This window comes from Phodopus roborovskii, unplaced genomic scaffold (genome assembly GCF_943737965.1).
Source record: "Phodopus roborovskii unplaced genomic scaffold, PHOROB, whole genome shotgun sequence".
Taxonomy (NCBI): Eukaryota; Metazoa; Chordata; class Mammalia; order Rodentia; family Cricetidae; genus Phodopus; species Phodopus roborovskii.
The window spans coordinates 40710235-40732414 of NW_026126525.1; positions in this window are offsets into that span (position 1 = coordinate 40710235).

Genomic DNA, 22180 nt, shown 5'->3' on the forward strand with positions numbered 1-22180 from the left:
GGTGACACCTTCCATGGGGAGTCTTGAATGTCTGTCATATCTTTCAGATCAGGACCCAGGCCCTCCTACATGAGAGAGTATCCCTCTATGTGGAATTGGCTCCTAAAGTCCATTCCTATACTAGGGATAAATACTTATCCACTACCAGAGGCCCCATAGACTGCCAAGTCCTCTCAACTAAGACTACTTTCAGGGAGTCTGGGGTGGTCCTATGCTGCTTTCCCACCTATGAGACTGTGGTCCATAAGCTATCCCTTGTTCCAGTTAACAGTTTCTATGGGTTTCTCCAGCCTGCTCATCACTCCTGTGCAGTCTGCAACAGGATTCCAGGAGTTTGGAGAAATTAACTGAAGTGGTAACAGTGACTTCTTCAAATGTTATTTCTTACTTAAGTGGTTTAATTTTTAGTATTCTAATAGAACTGATCATAGGAAACAATAATAAGAAAATGATAACAGCAACACTTTTCTTTATGTGGACCTAAGAAGCTCAAGAACAGTGAAGAGTTTCTTTGCCAACACAGCTCTTCAATACAGCACTTCTTTATACACACCATTTCCCCTGAAGTGGTGATTTGGCTTCAGATAGCTGAACCTCTAGTTTAAATTTTGGTTTCATTCTTCATTTTTTTATTTTTGTGGCTGAACAAAGAATATTAGATTCTGCTCTAATTTCACCACATTTTGATAAGAATGCTATTTATTTCCTTCTATTTTAAAGATGTCTGGAGGCTCCTTGGTCTATATTTGTAAATCTATATATAAATGAAGTTGTTTAGAAATAAATGAGAAAATAAATAAACATGTAGGATGTGTGTACCCACATCAGCAGGATAATATAATACATTTTGATTATTGTCTAGAAATGACAGAAAATTTTGTCATCTTCAATTTGGCTTCATTCTGAACAAAACTACTTGACATTAAAAAATGATATATTACTCATTTTATTTCTTTTCTTTTTATTCTCCTTGTTTTCTTTCTTTCTTCATTTTGAATTTTTCTTCCTGAAGTGGGGAATAATTAAGGCTGCCATCTAGTTGAAATATTATCTACAAGTTGAACACAAAAGGCTAAGTCTTCACCGACATAGTTACTTCAGACAGTGTCTGCAAATAGGATACATTTGAGCTAAATGCCTAGTGGGAGATGGGAAAGGTCTTTTCACATAAAAAAAAGTAATGTTCAGGTTAGTTGCCAGCTCCTGAAACTAATGAGTTTACACAAAACTGTTCCATTTACTTCTGACTGTGATAATCATACAATGCATTTTTTTAAATCAAAAAAGTAGCTAAGAGACAGCATTAAAATCTCAGAGTTACAAATAATACTTCTTGTGGAGTAGGGGGTGGGAGGGGAGGATGGTTGAGGGAGTTGGTAGGGTGAGAGAGATGGAGAGAGGGAGGGAGGGAGAGGGAACGGTGATCAATATGTAAAATAAGAAAAATAAGTTCAAGTGTCATCCACTTGCCTGTGAAATTCGCAGGCAAGTGGATGATACTTGAAGAAACCATCCTGAATGAGGTACCCCAGTCACAAAAAGAGGAACATAGTATGTACTCACTCATATATGGATTTTAGACCTAGAGCAAAGGATCACCAGCCTATAATTCACACCACCAGAGGAACTAGGATACAAGGTGTATTCTAAGAGATTCATATAAAGTCCCTCACAGAACCGGGAAGGGACAAGTCCCCCAGAGCATAGGGGAAGTGTGTGTGTGTGGGGGAAGCGAATGGAGATAGAAGTAGGAGAAAACGAGGGGGAGGAGAGGAAAACACTTGTGACAAGGAAGATTGAGCCTGGTTAGTAATAGAAGACAGGAGAGAGAGAGAGAGAGAGAGAGAGAGAGAGAGAGAGAGAGAGAGAGAGAGAGAGAGAGAGAGAAGAGAGAACATAAAAGAGGGAGCCAATAATGGTTTGAAGATAAAATTGAACATAAAGAATGGTCTACAGAACTACAAGACTGCCACAAACTAAAAATTTGAGCATTCATGGAAAAGCTACCATCAATGCCCTTCCAGGATAGTGAGATCAACAATTAACTTATCCATGGAGCCTTCATCTAATTCCTGTTGGAAACAGGAGCAAACACCAATACATAAACACTGTGTCGAACTAGAACCCAGATGCAGATGGAGAGGAAAAGACCAAGCTGCAGAAACACATAGAGAGAGCTTAGCTGAAACAAGGAGGAGCTAATGGGCCCACAGACTGATAGCTGGGAAGCCAGCATGGGACTGACTCAGCCCCCCCTGAAAATGGGTCTCAGCCAGAAGGACTGAGCAGTCTAAGGGACCTCAGACAGTAGAGCCAGGATGTATCCCTGGTGTACAAAAGGACCTTGCTAACACATCCCCCATGGAGGGATAATTGCATTAACTTAGAGACAGGAGAGAAGCCCTAGTCCCTACTTCACATGACCTGTTAGATCTACATGACCCCAACTGGATGGCATTCCCCTACATATGGAATTGGGGTGGGGGATGGGAGGGGAGGATGGTTAGGGTGCATGTGAGAGGGAAGAGAGTGTAAAAGGGAGAGAGGGAGCAAGGGAGGAATGGAGGAAGGAAGGGAGAGAGGGAGAGGGAACTGGGATGGACATGTAAAATAATAAATTATTATTGGCATTAGTTTCCATGTTCTATCTATTTAAATCTGAAAATGCACTCTTTGTTATTGGTGAAATATGGATAATTTAATGTAGACTAATTGTGTCTTAGAGTTTTATTGCTTAGAATAAATGTTATGACTGTAGTAACTCTAATAAAGAAAACAGTTGGTTAGGGCTGACTTACAGATTCACAGGTTTAATCTATTGTCATGGAGGAATGCATGACAGCATGCATGTAGACATGGTGCTAGAGAAGTAGCTAAGAGTTGTTATAAATCTTAATCTGCAGATAGCAGAAAGTGATAGTGACCCCCTGTAACACAGTTCTTCCCACAATGTCACAAGTCCAATAATGCCACACCCTGAATCTATGGGAGACATTCTCATTGAAACCACCACAAATTGTAAAATTAAAAAAAAAAGATAACAAAATAAACTATATACACACAATATAGCACACAGTCAAATGTAGAATACTAGAGGAGTGAATAATTTGATGTTAAAATTATGTTTGATTTCCTGTCTTTATTTTTTATTATAAGAATTACAGCATTATTTTCATTATTTGTTACTATTTATGTTTGTTTTTGTCCAATAATCTTGATATGATTCATAAGAATATCAAATTTTAAAACTTTTCTTGATTCAGACAGTTACTGACTCAATAATCACTTTCACAGTTTGTCTAAATTGACTTTTGACTGGAAGAATTATCTAAACATTTCTTACATCTGTCACTTATAACATCACCAAGTTTTGCTGAGATATGAAATGTAATAGACACCACATGAAGGTATTATCTAGGAAAATTGTTTGCAGCAAAATACAATATTTTTAGTAATTGCAGTGAGGGATTGTTCAAATACATACAAAGCATAAAATATAAAAATAAGCATTGAACAGAATACGATATGCATCCAAGAACCAAGTGGGACCACTCCTTACCTCATTACTGAACAGTAGTAACATGTGGTCACTACGAGTAAATATGGAAACTTAGATTTTGACATTTGCTTTTGTTTGAAGCTTGACAATCATCATTTAGTTTTGTTCCCCATATTTTGCTTTCATTTGCTTACAGGCTAGATTCAGAAATTAATTAATTTTCTATGAACATGGTAAATTATATCACAGTTTCCAGATAGCTGTGAATTTCATAATACTTCATTCTTATTTGCAATGATGAAGAGTGGAGTGGAAGATGTTTTTGAGAATATGATTAAAAAAAAACTGTTAAATGCATTAAAAGGTATCATTTTGGTTTCTATTTTTTAAGGAACATAATTTGTAGAACACATGGAGAATAGAGATGATGCCCATTAAAAATTACATCAAAAGTGAATAAAGAGAGGTGAGTATATAAACAATGAAAATGTCATACTCAGATGAAAAATGGAAATATCAAGGTAGATCTAAAGTATGCATTCAAACTGAGAACAGTTATACCAAACAGGCAAGAGGGGCAACTATCTCTGTACACCCTGATAGTTACAAATGCAAACAAAAGAGGAGTGTAGGGCTGATAAGAGAGTAGACTGAGCATGATTAGATCAATTCTATTAAAAGCTGTGAAAGAAAATAAATGATTCAGTAGAGGTAATCTACATTCAGGTTTGCTTAGTATCCCACTGGAGGACTTTGTCAAAATCTTTTGACAAGCTAATTAAAAACAGACAGTTATGCAGCATTTGGTGTTTACCTTTGTGAAATGAATCAACCCATCTTCAAGTTCCTTTATTCAAATTTCCTCCACTATCTTGTCATGTTGACCTTTATTGTACAATATCATGAATAAACTGCATATTCATCAAGACAGTTTTGATGTCACACTGAAAATAAAATGTCACCTGGAAAGAATTTTTAATCAGTGTTTAGCTCAATGAAGAAAATGTTCATTGATTATTGAATATGTACTAGAAATTTTACGAGTATTATAAGCATATCAATAATAAATGGTTTCTGCCTTTTAGAGGCATATGATATATCAAAATACATAGGATGAATTTTTCATTGTTCTTTTTTTTAATGGTTTTTCTGAGTTACAAGGATACATTTTCTTCAGGAAAAGTATGTCTTTTTACAATGCTCAGTTTCAGAACCAGTGAACCTTTAAAAGGTTTCTAAAATAAAGACAGAATAAGGAAAAAATGTTAATTTTGTTTTGTTGCTGCTTTTAATACATGCTGTAGCAATACCCTGCAGTAGTTCTATAGGACAAGCTGATGCCTTGAGGCAAGCATAGTTTATGTTTTCCCTAATGCTTGGAAAAATTGGTAGAAACTGAAGTATTCTTTATGCATACTCTGTCCTTCAGGGCTAGTTTTACTTTAGTAAAGTCCTATCTAAAGATTCAAAGTAGGTCAACCTTTTTAGCAGCCTATTGCCCACTAAAGCTCACAAAGAAGCCACCAAGTATTACCAACCCAAATATGCCAGAAAGTTATATTGTAGGGATTTGAATTCTCTCTCCACCAAAAAAGAATTTCATGAATACATAGACTTTTAATAAAAAGTACCAGAATACCATGTAAATGTGATAGTGAATGTTTTTCAGCTAATATATATATATATATATATATATATATATATATATATATATATATGGAATATAATATCAACGTATTAAACATTACCTTAGAGCATTTTTAGTGAATATTGATGGGGATAGAAACACTGCTTAGCATGATCTCCATGTGTTATTTGCATTGACTCTTCAGAATATAAAACAACCCAAAGTAACATTCTCACATTCTCACATTATCAACATTACTCATCTTTTATTTGTTTCAACTATAATAAACAATAGTTAAGTACTCTTTGTGTGCTGGGTCCAAAGCTAAGCACTTTGTAAACATGTACTCAAAATTTCCTTTCACTATTGTGACTATTATCAGGGAAATGTATCCATTGCTTCCATTTTGCAGATTAGGGAATTTAGGAGTCAAAGTAAAATAGCCAAGTTGATATTAATCTATGAAGACAAGAGATTCCTAACAAGGCCATTACTCTTTGTATTCTTTCTACTCTTTGTACCTGTACCTTAGCATTTTTTTTTCTTTTTTTTTTCTTTTTGACACACTGTTTCTTTGTATTACTTTGGAACCTCTCCTGCTCTCCTGGAACTAGCTCTGTAGACCATACTGTGTATGCTTCCATGCTATCAAAACCACTTTGAGTTCATAAGTGAGCATTATTTTAACTTTGTGATATGTTCTGCTTATTAAAGAGAAGTGAGTTTCTGCTTTTAAGCCATATCCTCATCAACACATCCACTTCTGCCATCTGTCTAATGATATTTAATCATTTGTCCAATTAGTATATACATGACAAACTTCTATGAAAATCCCTTGTCTTTTGGTGAGCTACAGCATTTTTTTTAATGTACAACTTTTACTTCCGCCTAATGCTGTTAACTGCCATATTCCATTTTCTTAGATGTATAGGTACATTCAATTTATTCTCTGTCAATATGTTTTAAAACAATAATTTATTTGAAATATATTAAAGTTCATAGACTATAGGTTTTCTTTTAATTGTTCATGGAATTCTCCTAGCCTTGCTATATAATTATGACCTCTATAATTTTGTATATCAGACAATCTTTTCATCACAAGGCAGGGAAATTTACTCATGTCTACTTTAAGTCTGATTCCTTCCGTTAAAAAGCTTTCGTGTAAATATTCCAGCAATCAACCCCATCAGGATGATGCTATCAAGAGATTCTGTTATTATTCGTTTTATAGAATATTTCAAATATAAAATGTAAGAAATTAATACCTCTCCATATATCTTACACATACAAAAGTTTAAGAAACATAAATTTCATATTTCTATGTTCTCCTTAGTTTGCACACAAATACACACACACATAATTTGTGTTGCAGGAAGAAGTCATACAAGAACATTGTATCCCTGGGATGAAGAAGGAGGAGCTAAGAATCCAAAGACAACAACGGGCTGGAATTCAGAGAAGTTAGCAACTGATAAGAGCTATTAGAAGCACAGATTAACAGAGAAGTCAATTATGATTCAAAAAAGTATCAAAAATAAAAGTCAACCTGAAAATAAAACAATAATAAGGAGCATAATCACTCAAGGTTTGCCATTCTAACATAGCTTATGTGTATTGCAGAATTACTGAAGGAAATTCTTATAGTTAGCATAAACAAAGCTCAGAAAAATAGCACAAAAAAAGTAATGAGTTAGAAAGATCTATCTGGACATCTATTTTGAGGCCATCACTAATTGGGACCTTCATGAGTTTTGTGATACAACTAATGATGATGGAAATTTCACATGCTGTCTAAGATTTTTTCATATAGCTATGATAAAACACTGCCACCAAGACAACTCATCAGTAAATAGTTTATTTGAGTTAATATTTCTAGAAGGATATCAGTCATTGTTTGCATGGAGCCTGGGACAGGGAAGGTAAGAACTTGCATCATGAATTATGAAATGGAAGTAGAAAGCCACCTAGGAATGATGCATGGTTTCCAAACCTCAAAGACTGCCCTAATGCACACTTTATACAGCAAGGACTCCTAATCACTCAAACATCTGAACATATGGGTGAATCTCCACAGAGACCATATTCAAAAATGTTTGCCAGTTTCATTGATTCATTTATTCTCATTCATTCATTTACTTGATTGAAGTAATGGGGATGGAACAAAAGGCCTGATGGATATGAAGCATCTGGTCTACCTCTGAATCATGTCCCCAAACTAAGGATGATTAGCACAGTCATAAAATGAGCTAGTCACATAATAGATATGCTGTATATTACAGGTCAGGCAAGAGAGAGAGAGAGAGAGAGAGAGAGAGATATTTGTGTTTGTCCCTATGTAAGTTCATATAAAATACAAAATAATACAGTGACAAAAATTAGAAGCCAGACTGAAGTCAGAGGAACAAAGAAAGGAGGGAGCAAGGCTTTAAGAAAGCCATAAGGAAAATTTGGAGTAATGGCTACAATGATCTTTATCAAGTTTTTGTCAGGATATGTTTGCAACTCTTTAGTACATACAGATATTGAAGTTCTTTAAATTTTGCATACATAGCTATATAAATGATAATTAAAATTATTTATTTTAATTTAATTTTTCTTTTGTCTTTTTTATTTTATAATGCTATGCCTTTTAAAATTCATTTGCTTCAGTTTAAGTTTTTTTTTTCATTTTTTTATTCTATTGACAATGTGAAACTGAGGCGAATTAAGTAGAGGGGACATATCTCCATTACATGTTTATATTTGGAGATGATGTGACTATACTACATGTTATTTAAAACAAATTTTAAGACAAACACTATTTATTTTATTTACAGCTATACCAGCACACAATAATATAACACATGTAAAAATTAATAAACAGCTTCTATCTCATAGCCTACAAATCACTTTATTCCACTAACTGAAAGGTAGGTAAAACAGAAAGCAAAAGTGCTAATAATGCATTACATGAAAAAAATAGTTTTCATATGTTATGTGACCTTATACCTGTAAAAGAAGGAAAGACACAATGAGAATTATGTGTTCAATGTTACAAATAGAAGGCTTTCTGTAAAAAAATCTTACATTCATAAGTGTAACCTTAGATGATCTTTTTCTTTATTTTTTATTTTTATTTTACATATTGATCATAGTTTCCTCTTTCTCCCTCCCTTCTTCCCTCCCTCCTTCCATCCCTCTGTATTTCTCTCTCTCTCTCATGCCACTTAACCACCCTGACCTCCAATCCCCCCACTCCATATGTAGGGTGATGCCTTTCAGGAGGGGTCATCTAAATCTGAGGGGTGACAGAGGTAAGCGGAGATGGGTTGGGAGGAGTTGGAGGGAGAAATGCGATTGGTATTTAAAAAGAAATAAAAAAATGTAAAAATTAAAAAACTATTAGAGGGAATATAACCAATTTTTACCTAAGTTATTCAGGTGGTCATCAATTTTTAAACACATATAAACACATGAAGCTATATGACCTTTTCAATAGATACATGGATATGTTATCTGTTCTGAAAAAGAATTTACAGAATAAAAAAAATGGTAACAGTAGAACAGGGGTATGTTATGCAGTCACTTCTAGAATTCTCCTACTTATAGGTTCTCACACTATTGGTAGAGTTGTTCTCAAGCAGAGAGTTAGCATCTCAGTCATGCTGCTTATAACCACAATGCCCCAAGTGTGTGTTTACATATGTGTGCTTTATTTTCTCTACTTCTTACCTTTTAATTGTAAATAGATTTTCTTTCATACAGTATACTATAGTCAAGGTTTTTCATCTCTCATCTCATTCCAGAATCTCCCAGTATCTTCTATTATCCAGTTCCACACTTCTTTCATTAAAACAACAAACAAACAACAAACAAAAAGCATAAAGACATCTAGAGAAATATGATAACAAATAAACAAATCAGAAAAGGAGTTAAAAGAAAAGCACAGGAAACAGTACATACAACTTTGCATGCACAAACATTCCATATAAGCAAAAAATTGGAAACCATGATATTTAAACAAAAAGACTTCAAAGAAAATGTTCAGACACAGTATTGTGACTGAGAAATTCTCTGAAAAAATCACAATGAGGTTGTTTTGTGGGGGCTATCTTCTGCTGGACTTGGGATTTAACCTAAGAATGGTTAGAATACACAGTAGAATCCATTGGAGAAAACTATTCTTTCTGAGCATTTGAAAATTGGTGATAGCTTATGAGTCAGGGATAGGGCTTGTGTTTGCTTTACCTCTCATTTCTGGGACCTTATAGAGCTCAAGCCTGCATAGCCCCTGTTTATGCTGCACATGATTCTTTGAGTCCCAATGTCTATCAGTCCTACTGTGTCAGAAGGCCTTGTTTCTATGATGTTCTCCATTCCCCCTGGATCTTACCATCATTATGCCTTCCCTTCCAAAGTTGCATTAAGTATAAGAAGCAAGGTTTAATATGTAGTAATTCTCAAGCTGAATTTTAGGTTTACTATCCATTATTTGAAATGTGGAGAGAAATACTCAATTTGAGCAGTTGGAGTTAGAGACACTTTGTAGGAAATAGCCTTATGACAAGCCCAAGATTATGGAATGCCTTTTAGGTCCTACATTCAATGTCCAGTTTCATACTGCAGAGATTGGGAAGGAGAGAAAGAATGTAGAAACTTTTGCAAAGCTTCTCTTTATAAGATGATTATTCTTCAAACCTCTAAGAAAAGATAGAGTATAGGAATACTATCAAGGCCACCAAATAACAAGAGAAGTACGTAGGTCAGGTCCATGAGGATCTACAATTTCCCAATAGCAACCTGAAGCCACTTGCAGTTTTATAACTACTAAAAACATGTAAAATTTAACATTCTTTCCCCTGTCTTCCCCTTTACTAACATTGTTTTACCCATTTCCTAAGGGAAACAAACAAACAAACAACAACAACAACAAAACTATATTGTAATAAACATATTTTCTTGCGGATTCATGTCAAACAGAAGACAACTCTTAGGAGTGCATTTAATTTTAAATTTTTTTCTTGTTTTTTTTTTCCTCCCTCCCTACATTTCTCGCCTTCCCTCCCTTGACTCTGACCACCTGCCCATCTCATCCACCCTCCCCCCCCACACACACACACACAAACACACACTCTACAGGGAGTTTGATGCCTTCCAGGAGGGATCATCAAAATCTGTCAAGTCATTTGGAGTAGGAACTAAGCCCTCCCTCCTGCCTCTAGGTTAAGGGAGTATCTCTTCATGAGGAATGTGCTCCCAAAATCCTTTTGTGCACTAGGCACAAAATCCTTTTGTGCATCCTGGTTCCACTGACAGAGATCCCTTAGACTGCCCAGGCTTTCCACCTGAGACCAATGCTCAGGGGTTCTGAGTTTGTACAATGCTGGATGTTTCTGTAGCCTGGTCTTGTCCTCCCTCTCTGCATCTAGATTCCTGTTCGGCTCAGTGTTTACCTGTGTGTGTCTGCTTCTTTTTCCATCAGCTACTAGATAAGGGCTCTATGATGGTGGATAAGTTAGTCATCAATCTCATTATCAAGGAAGAGCATTTAAGGTAGCATTTTCACTTTTGCTCAAATAGTTTGGGTCATCCTTGTAGGTCACTGGACATTTCTCTAGATTTAGTTTTCTCTTCAAAACTATAATGGTTTCCTCTTTGATGTTATCTCTCTCATTTTTTTCTCTCCTCTATTCCTACCCTGACTCAATCTTTCCAGTCCCACATGCTCTTCTCTCCTTCTCTTTCTCCTAGCTTGCTCTCCACTCACAGCTACCACCACTAGCTCCTGCTCTTGCTCCTAATATATACAAGAGATCTTGTTCCTTTCCCCTTCTGTGAGGCATCTTGGGTGAATCTCTTAGGTTTCTCCTTGTATCCTAGTTTGTCTGGTGGTATGAATGATATGCTGATGATCCTTTTTCTATTTTTAACATCCATATATGAGTGAGTACATACCATGTTCCTATTTTTGTGACAGGGTTACCTCACTCAGTGTGGTGTCTTCAAGTTTCATCCATTTGCCTGTAAATTTCAATATTCTATTTTTTTTTCTACTGAGTAGCATTCCATTGTGTAAATGTGCCACATCTTCTGTGACCATTCTTCGGTTGAGTAGCATCTAGGTTGCTTCCAGGCTCTTGCTATTACAAATAATGCAGCTATGAACATAGTTGAATAGATGTCCTTGTTGCACAAATGTGGATCATTTGGGTAAAAACCTAAGAGTGGAATTTCTGGGTCCTGTGGTAGACTGATTATGATTTTCCCAAGGAACTGCCTTACTGTTCTCCAAAATGGCCACACAAGTTTGCACTCCCACCAGCAGTGGAGGAGTGATCCCCTTTCTCCACATCCTCTCCAGCAGAAGTTTTCTTTGGTATTTCTAATTTTAGCCATTCTGGCAGGAGTAAGATGGTATCTCACAGTTGTTTTGATTAGCATTTCCCTGATAGTTAAGGATGTTGAGCACTTTCTTAAGAGTCTTTCCACGTTTTTGATTTCCTCAATTTAGAATTCTGTCTTTAGTTCTGTATCCCATTTTTTTTTTTTTGAATAAGGTTATTTGGTGTTTTGGTGATGACTTTCTTGAATTCTTTGTATATTTTGGTGATCAGCCATCTGTCAGATGAAGAATTGGTGAAGATCTTTTCCCAGTCTGTGAGCTGCCATTTGGTCTTGTCAAGTGTGTCTTTTACCTTACAGAAGCTTCTCAGATTAAGGAGGCCCCATTTATTATTTATCCATCTCAATGACTATGCTACTGGTGAGACCAGGAAGCAGTCTCTTGTACTAATTAATTCAAGGGTACCTCCAACTTTCTCTTCTAAGAGGATCAGTGTGGCTGGATTTATGTTGAGGTCTTTGATCCTTTTGGACTTGAGCTTTGTGCATGGCAATAGACATGGGTCTATCTGCAGTCTTCTACATACCATCATCCAGTTGTGCCAGCATCGTTTATTGAAGATGCTTTCCTCATCCCATTGTATACTTTTAACTGTTTTGTCAAAAATCAGTTGTTCTTAGGTGGGTTGGTAATAACAAGAATTTTGATTTGATTTCAATTGTCTATGTGTATATTTTTGTGCCAAAACCAAGATGTTTCAGGACTATAGTTCTATAGTAGAGATTGAAGTCAGGGATGGTGATGCCTCCTGAAGTTCCTTTATGGTACAGAATTGTTTTCGCCATCTTGGGTCTTTTTTTTTTTTTTTCCATATAAAGTTGAATATTATCCTTTCAAGGTCAGTGAAGAATTGTGTTAGTATTTTGATGGGGATTGCATTGAATTTGTATATGCTTTTGGCTTTTGGCAAGGGTGATATTTCTCTGATTTCTTTCTAAACCCCTTTATCGTCTGTATATAGTAGGACTAATAACTTTTGAGTTTATCTTGTATCCTGTTACTTTGCTGAAGGTGTTTATCAGCTGTAGGAGTTCCCTGGTAGAGTTTTTCTGGTCGCTTATGTAAACTATCATATCATCTGTATAAAGTGACAGTTTGACTTCTTTCTTTCCAATTGTATCCACTTGATCTCCTTTTTGTATCTTATTGCTCTAGCTAAAACAAAGTACAATAATGAAGAGATAGAGTGGGCAGCCTTTTCTTGTGCCTGATTTCAGAGGAATTGCCTTAGTTGTCTTTCCATTTTGATTGATGTTGGTTGTTGGTTTACTATATATTGCTTTTATTATGTTTAGATATGTTCCTGTTATCTCTGATCTCTCCAAAACCTTTATCATGAAAGGGTGTTGTATTTTGTCAAAGGCTTTTTCAGCATGTAATGTGATGATCATGTGGTTTTCCTTTTTCTGTTTGTTTATAGGTTGGATCACATTGATAGATTTTGTATGTTGAATCATCCCTGCATCGCTGAGATAAAGCCTGCGTGGTCATGGTGGATGATTTCTCTGATGTATTCTTGAATTTGATTTGCAAGTATATCATTGAATATTTTCGCATCAATGTCCATGAGGGATATTGGTATGTAATGTTCTTTCTTAGTTGTGTCATTGTGTGCCTTAGGTACCAAGGTAATTGTGGACTTGTAGAAAGAGTTTGGTAATGAACCTTCTATTTTTGTTGTGTGGAACAATTTGAGGAGTATTGGTACTATGTATTCATTGAATTTCCGGTATATCTCTACACTGAAGCTATCTGGACCTGGGCATTTTTTGGTTGGGAGGTTTTGATGACTGCTTCTATTACATTAGGGGTCCTAGGTCTTTTTAAAGTTGCTTATCTTTTCTTGATTTAATTCTTGTATGTGATAGATATCCAGAAATTTGTCCATTTTCTTTGAATTTTCAAACTTTGTGGAGTTCAGGTTTTCAAAGTATGATCTGGAAATTGTCTGGATATCCTCAATGTCCATTGTTATGTCCCTCTTTGTTTCTAATTTTGTTAATTTGCATGTCCTTTCTCTGTTTTTTGTTTATTTGGATAAAGGTCTGTCTATCTTTTTTATTTTCTGGAAAAAATAACTGTCTTACATTGGTTTTTGTTTGTTTGTTCGTTTTATTTTTTTTTCCTGGTTTCTACTTTATTGTTTTCAGCCCTCAAATTGATTATTTCCTGGCCTCTACTCCTCTGTGGTGAGTTTGCTTGCTTCTTTTTGTGGATCTGTTAATTCCTGACTATCTGTTTTCTTTATATGGGAACTTAGTGCCATGAAGTTCCTTGGTAGCAAGTCTTTCAAAGTGTCACATGGGTTCAGGGATGTTGGGTCTTTATTCCTGTTGAATTCTAGGATTTGTACATATGTATTGTGAAAATCTAGCTTGTCATTGAATATCTTGTTTTCTCTGTTTATAATGATTCAGAATTTTGCTAGGTATAGTATCCTGGGTATAGTATCGATGTTGTAGAACATCGATCCATGAATTTCTAGTCTTAAGAGTTTCCATGGAGAAGTTAGGTGTACTTTTGATAGGTCTACCTTTATATGTTACCTGACACTTTTCCTTCACTGCTCATAATATTCTTTCTTTATTCTGTATGTTAGGTGTTTTATGATTATTTGGCGAGGGTTCTTCTTTCTTTGGTACAGTCTTTTTGGTGTTGGTTTGCTACTTGTACTTTCATAGGTATGTCTGTCTTCAGAGTGGGAAAGTTTTCTTCAGTGATTTTGTTCAGGATGTTTTCTGCATCTTTGAACTTGTCTTCTTTGCCTTCTTCTATGCCTATTATTCTTATGTTTAGCCTTTTCATGGTGTCCCACATTTTCTGGATGTTTTGCGTTAAGGATTTGTTGGATTTAAGATTTGTTTTGGTCAATTAGTCTAATTCCTCATGTTTATCTTCAGCAGCTCAGATTCTCTGTTTGATCTCTTGTATTCTGTTTGTTGTGCTTACATCTGTAGTTCCTATTCATTTTCCCAGTTTTTCTATTTCTGACATTGCCCAAGTTTGTGTTTTGATTATTGTCTCTATTTCAGTTTTCAATCTTGAATGGTTTTAATTATTTCCTTCACCTGTTTGATTGTTTTTTCTTGGCTTTCTTCACTTTCTTTAAGAGATTTGTTCATTTCTTCATTTTTCATTTTCTCCATATGCTACCCTAAATCATTTCCCTCAGAACACATTTCCCATGTTGCTTCTTGATGTCTGGCTAGTGACTCTTGAGATTCTATCCATTTTCTCAGAATTCTATCTACCCAAATGTACTGCCTAACTATTGGCCTATCAGATTTTTATTAACAATGAGAGCAATGCATTTATACAGTATACAGAAGTATTATTACACAGCAAATCTTCCTCAAACAGCTACCAGTAGATTTATAAAACAAAAATCTATCCCCAACATAGAGTACATGCTCAGCAATATTTATTGCTGCACTATTTGCAATAGCATGGTAATAAAAACAACCTAGATGCCTATCATTGGAATAGATAATAAACAGGTAATTCATTTACACAATGAAATATTCAATTGTTAGTAAAAAGGAATGAAGTCTGCATATAAATTGGTGAAGCTAAAATCATTCATTCTTAGTTGAGTAACCCAGATGAGAAAGACATATTACATGTTTCCTCTACTTGTGAATAGTAAGATTTAAATCTTCAGATATGTGTGTTTCATTTAGAATACTCAGAGGTATAGAACAATTAGTAAATGTCATTGGTAGTATTAATTCAAGGGAAAAGAGATAGAATTTAGTAGCAGAAAGTGTCAAATAGGAATAGTAGTAGTAAGGAAATAGAGGGGAGGTTACAAGAGTAAATATGGGGAAGAGTAGAAACATTAAAGACATTTTGAAAAAAACAAACATGAATTCTATTTTTGAAAATTATCAAAACACATACACATATGCAAATAGTTATTTATGGAGTTTTTCAATATTGAGATAGCAATGCCTCTAATAGTCATCATATAATAACAATTAGAAGTCCAGTGTTATGGTTGGATTACCTCTTTTGGAATTGTTGGCAACTAAAGTTACATAAATTCAACAGGTAAACATTACACAATATTGACAATGCTCTTGGTTGCTCTCTAGATCTAGATTGTAAGACCGTGTTTCTGAAGAAACTACACACTGGATTCATACAATTTGATGATAAATTAGTGGCCATCACGCAATTGAATGTTTACATGTTTATCCAGCAGGGATTGGAACTGATTGAAGAGTATAAGGATTAGTAAATTTTGTCCTTTAAAAAATGGTTTGGGATTGTCAGAGACAGGAACTGTGTTAATGTGCTTGATTATGGGGTTTTAAAAAAGCCCATGCCAGGCCCCAATCTCTCTTTCTTTCTTTCTCTCTCTCTCTCTCTCTTGCTCTCTCTCACTCCCACTCTTTCTCTTCCTCTCTCTTGGAGACTCTCTGCCTATGGATAAGGATATAGCTCTCAACTATTGTTCCAATGCCATGGTGCCAGGAACTCTGAAACTGTAAGTAAGTCCTCAATTAAATGTGTCCTTTTATATGAATTGCCTTGTTCATGGTGTCTTTTCACAATAATAGAAAATTAATAAGTAAATACAAAACAGAAACATCAAGCTACTACTCATATGAAAATATCATCTCTATTGGCCAGATTTTGTAACTCTAGAAGGTGCTATGTATATTACTGATAGAGAAAACTAATCACCACTCTTACCTATTAATGAATCCTGTGAATTGCAATGATGATTGGCTTGGCAAGATAGGCCAAAGATGATACAGTAGCACAAAAGTAATGGAAATAGAAATAACTTACTAATTGAATATAAAGCTCAAAGACAAGTTGATATCCATATCTGGCACCAAGGTGTGGGCCTCAAGAATTGGTGCCTATACAGGTCATAAGCTGTGCTGATTCCTCTGAAAGCTTTACAGCAGGCTGGGGAAAAAAATGATCTACAAAGAGACAAGAATGAAACAATGCTCAGTCTGATTTCATTGTAGCCAGTGCTAGACCAGAAGTTCTAGAATCTGACCCAGATAATTTTATTTTATCTATAGTTATGCACAGCACAATCTGGAAACAATGTACTCAAATTCCAATTAACTCAGTCCCAAATTCACAACAATTTAAGATATGTTTACATTGAGGTTTCTTGTAAAGTACATTGGGTTTCTTTCACAAAGAAGGGTACTATTGATTCAGGGACAGTGCCCAAGATTTAGGGTAAAGATCTTGGATAAGTAAAAACATATATTCTGGAATAGAAAGCCAGGTCTGCCTCATCAGACAGCAAAGGATGACCAGGTTGTAAAACAACATCATTCCTAGTGTTCCAAGAAGAACAACTTCACACTTCATTTCATTGAAGAAGTAAACTGTATGTTTAACTTTCCTGACTTTTCCAGTGCCAGGCACATTTCTCTCTACAACAAATTCTTTCAGGGGATATCCTACTATAAATCTGATACATTAATATAGTACTCAACTGACTACTAATGAGTTATCACTATATCCATAGATTAGTGCTTCTGTCAAGCCTTATTGGAGACAAATTCATGTAGATGTCTGTTAACATGGAGACTAACAATCATCTTGGTGAGGCTAAGGGTGTTGGTCTCATGAATAAAGATGCTTGAACATAGTTGAGCAAGTGTCCTTGTGGTAGGATAGAGAATAATTTTGGTATATATCCAAGAGTGGAATAGCTGAATCTTGAGATAAATTGATCTGAAGTTCTTTTTTTATACAGTCTTGCTTTAAATATTCCATATGAAATTGAGTGTTGTGCTCTTAAGTAAAGATCTGTGTTGGAATTATTATAAGGATTGAGTTGAATATGTTGGTTGATTTTTATAAGATGGTCATATTTTTCATATTTTTGTTTGTGTGTTAATCCTACAAAACCATAAGTTCGGGAGATGTTTCCATTTATAATACCTTCAAGTTATTTCTGCAAAAGCTTAGAGATTTTGTCATAACTGTGTTTTACTTGTTTGGTTGGAGTTACCCCAAAATATTTTATATTGCTTATTGTTATTATATAGGGTATTATTTTCCAGATTACTTTATCATTTGTCATTTGTGCCATAAGGAAGCTACTGATTTTCTGTTTTAATCAGTCTTATAACCAGCCACTTTACTGAAGGTATGTATGAGAGGTAGGAGTTTCCTGGTAGAAGTTTTTGGTTGTTCATCTATATTATCACATCATCTGCAAGTAATATCACTTTGGCTTGTTCCTTTCCATTTTGTATCCCCTTTACCTCATTCAGTTGTCATATTTCTCTAGCTATATTGTGTATCTAGCTTATTTCTCTAGCCTCAAGTACTATATTGAATAGCTATGGAGAAAGTCGCCAACCTCTATTTATTCCTAATTTTAGTTGAATTGTAATTTGGCATTAAATTTAGTTTTGCTATAAATTGCCTTTATTTTATTTAGGTATGACTCTTTTATCCTTAATATCTGTGAATTTCTGAAAAGGGATATGGCATTTTGTCAAAGGCTTTTGTTCAACATAGTAAGATGATCATTTTGTTTTTTTTTTTTTTTTTTTCAGTTTGTATACATGTTGGATAACACTGAATTTTATATTAAACCACCCATGATTTTCCTGGATGAAGGCTACTTGACCATAATGGAGGTTATATATTTTTTTATTTTTTGTATTTTACAAATCTATCCCAGTTCCCTCTCACTTCTTCCCTATCTCTCTCCTACCCTTCCATGCCCCCTGACCACTCTTCCAACCCCCCTCCCCCAAACATCACATGTAGGGTGATGCCTTTCCTGAGGGGTCATCTAAATCTGTCAAGTCATTTGGAGGAAAGAGAATGGAAGGAGAGGAATGCACTTTGGACTAGGAAGATTGAGTCAGGGGAGGAATAGATGAGAGGAAAAGGAGAGAGAGAGGAAAAAGAGAGAGATAACATAAAAGAGGGAACCATTATAGGTTTGTAGAGAAAACTGACTCTATAAAATGTCTAGAGACCTACAAGCCAGACCCCAAATAACAATTTGATCATAAATGCCTTCCTTGATAATGAGGTTGATGAAAGGATTATATTTTTGAAGATTTCTTGGATTTGGTTTCTGAATATTTCAATGAGTATTTTTGTATTTCTGTTCATGAGGGGAACTGATCTGGACAACACTTTCTTTATTGTGTTTTTGTACTGTTGAGTATTAGGATGACTGTGATTTATATACACATTTGTCAATCTTTGTTTTATTTATCTGTTGTGGTATAATTTGAGGAGTATTGGTGTCATATCTTCTTTGAAAGTTTGATATATTTCTGTGCTGAAACCATTTTGTTTTGAAAGACTTTTAATAATTGCTTCTATTTCTTTGGCGGTTATTGGTCTGTTTAAATTGGTTATCTGTTATTAATATAACTTTGGGAAATGGAAAATATTGAAATAATTATTCATTCGTTTTAGATAATACAGTTTTGTGGAGTATAGTTATATAAAGTATGACCTAAACATACTTCAGATTTGCTTTCTGTTGTTATATTCCTCTTTTCCTTTCTGGTTTTCTTAATCTATATATTCTCCATGTGTCTATTGGAACATTTGAATTTGGGTTTCTTTATTTTGTTGATAAAAAGAACTACCCTTACTTTTATTAATTCTTTATATTAACCCCTTTGTTTCTATTTTATTAATTTAATTCTTCACTGTGGTTATTTGTAGCTCTCTTCTCTTTGTGGATGTTTTTGTTTTTATTTTTTATTTTCTTTTGTTTTGTTTTGTTTCTAGAACTTTTGGATGTATTGTTAAGCTCTAGCATGAGATATCTCATGTTTCATTATGTAGAGACTTAGTGCTATGAAACTTCTTGATACCACTTTCACTAAAAATCATATCATTGGGTATGTTATATATTCATTTTCATTGAATTCTTGGAAGTCTTTGTTCTTTTTTCCTTGACTGACTAGTAATTTATTAAATAGTTGTCAAGCCTCCATTAGATTTTAGGCTTTATGTTGATGAAATCCAGCTTTAATCCATGGTGGAATGAAAGGATTTCAGTGGTTATTTCAATATTCCTGCATCTGTTGAGAATTGCTTTGTAACCAAATAAGTGGTCAATTTTGGAGAATGCTCCATTAGACACTGAGAAGAAGATAAATTATTCTGTGCTTGCCTAAAATGTTGTATAGATCCATTTGTTGTATATGTCCATTTGTTTCATAATGTCTCTTAGCGCCATTATTTTTTCCAATTAGATCTTATCTAGAAGACATGTTCATTGTTGAAAGTGGGATATTGAAGTCTCCCACTCCCCATATGAAAGTTAATGAGTTAATTAATTTTTAGTAGTGTTTCCCTTACAATTGTGTGTGTTCTTCCATTTGGGGCCTAGATATTGGGAACTAAAATATTATCTTGGTGGATTTTCCATTTGATGGATATGAAGTATCCATCCCCATCTCTTTCAATACGTTTTGGGTGAAATTCTATTTTGTTTTATATTAGAATGCCTACACTAGATTGATTTTTTTTTTTGGTTCATTTGTTTGGGATTTTGTTTCCAACCATTTTCTTAGTTGATGTTATGGTGTGTTTCTTTTGTGCAACAGAAGAATGTATTCTATTTTTGCATCCATTCTGCTAACTATCCTTTTTAATGGGAATTCTACAATTTTTCTTAACTTGTGTGTTTCTTCCACTTTTTCCTACATCCCTAAAATTCATTGTTCTGTGTGTTCTTGTATGTTGTGATGTTAGCATATGTATTTCTTATTTGATTGACCATATCCTTCCTTTCAAGTATTTCAGTTTTAATATTTTAATTTTCTTTCTAGCCTTTTCCTTCATGTTTTGCATATTTACCTATAATGTACTGTTTTATGATCTTTGAAAGATGTCCCTCCTACTTCTTGTTTAGATATCCTGAATTCAACCACTCTTATTTTGAACCTACTACATGATCATTACTTTTTAAAAACAATAATACTATTTTATAGTCATTTCAGCTACATGTGCAGATTGGTTTACAGAGGAATACATTGATAGGGAGGAGTTGTGTGTGGTAGTGTATCATACTCTATATGTATTTGTCATTTGTGTGTCTGTTAAAGTCTATATGTCTTAGTTTTGACCACTTTCATTTCTTATAAATCTATTTGGGTTTTGTTTTTGTTTTATTGTTTGTGGTGCTACCTAAAGACATATCTGCATAAAGTACAGCTTAGGGAACGGAGAGACTTGGTATTAATTGTTAAATGGACTTGTGGTAAGCCAGTCTTGGCTATGTACAAATAAGACTATGGGTGTGAGTGTATGATGAATACCAATGTGAAAAGAAGGAGTAAAATCCCTGGTCATTTCTTGTATTCTGTGAACTTTCTGGAATCAAAACACCAAGTACCAGACATAGTAGACTGTGTTGGTTCTGGGGTTGCAATTAGATCTACATACCAGAAGTCACTTCTGTGATTGATGGTTATAATACACACTCTGCATCCTTCAGTAAGCAATAAAACCTCAAGACCATAAAGTTTGTTGGACCCAAAGCCCAAAACTTCAGTGTATCTAAGCTCCATCAAAACAAATGTGACCCTGAAAATCTCTATGGGGTACACAATAGCAAGTTTTCCAGAGCTATCTTGTCTGTTCAAATGTGGAATCATGTTTTGGGCTAACACAAATCTATGCATCTAAACAAAATGCGCCCTTTGAGCTTCCCAGAGTCCTTGTTACCTGTTGCTCTCTGCATGATGTTCTCAGCCAATACAATATTGAAGGTAGAAGACACTAGAAGATTACATTCCACAGAATCACATAATCAGGGCACTTTGGTCCTCACAGAGACTGAAGCAGGTATTATGGATCATGAATAGGTTTGTCTAGGTCCTTTGAATATATGTTGTGGTTGTGTAGCTTGGGATGTTTGTGGGAATCCAAAGAGTGAGAGTGTGGGGTTTTGCTGACATTTTAACCTAATCTTGGGACTCTTTTCATCCTATTGGGTTTACTTATCCAGCCTTAATATGAGCATTTTTGCCTAGGCTTAGTACATACTGCTATGCAGTGTTTGGTTGATAACCCTGGGATACCTACTGGTTTTGGAAGGGAAATGAAGAAGTGGATCTTGGTGAAAGGGGGGGGGGGTGGAGAGGGAAGAAGTGGGAGGAGTGGATTGAGGGGAGGCTATAGTTGGGACATATTGTACAAAAGAAGAATACTTTAAAAACTGACACACTTAAATATTTCATGGAAGAATTTTTTGAAAAATCTGTACTAGTTGAAATTAAGTTTGACCAGTGTTTTGATTCCAGAAAGTTCACAGAATACAAGAAACATTTAAATATATAGCTCATATAAACATTTCTAAATAAATGTCATGATGTTAGTTGAAAATGAAATAAATTCCTAATATTTATATCATTAAAAAATTTATACTCACAATGCGCAAAATACATATCATTTGTCCTATATAAACAGTATTTTTTCAATTCTTATCATTTATAACACTCTTTTCAGTGTTGGAGTGGATTTATTCAGTTATTGGATTATACTTTCTGTTTTAAATAAAACATCTTTATGTTACTGCCTGCTGGTAAATAGTAGATTCTGGAAATTTCACAAGAACAAACTGGCACAAAAAGATATATATCGCTGTAGGTGGGATGAGTTTTACCATCTGTAATAATACCATATATGGTCATTTGACAAA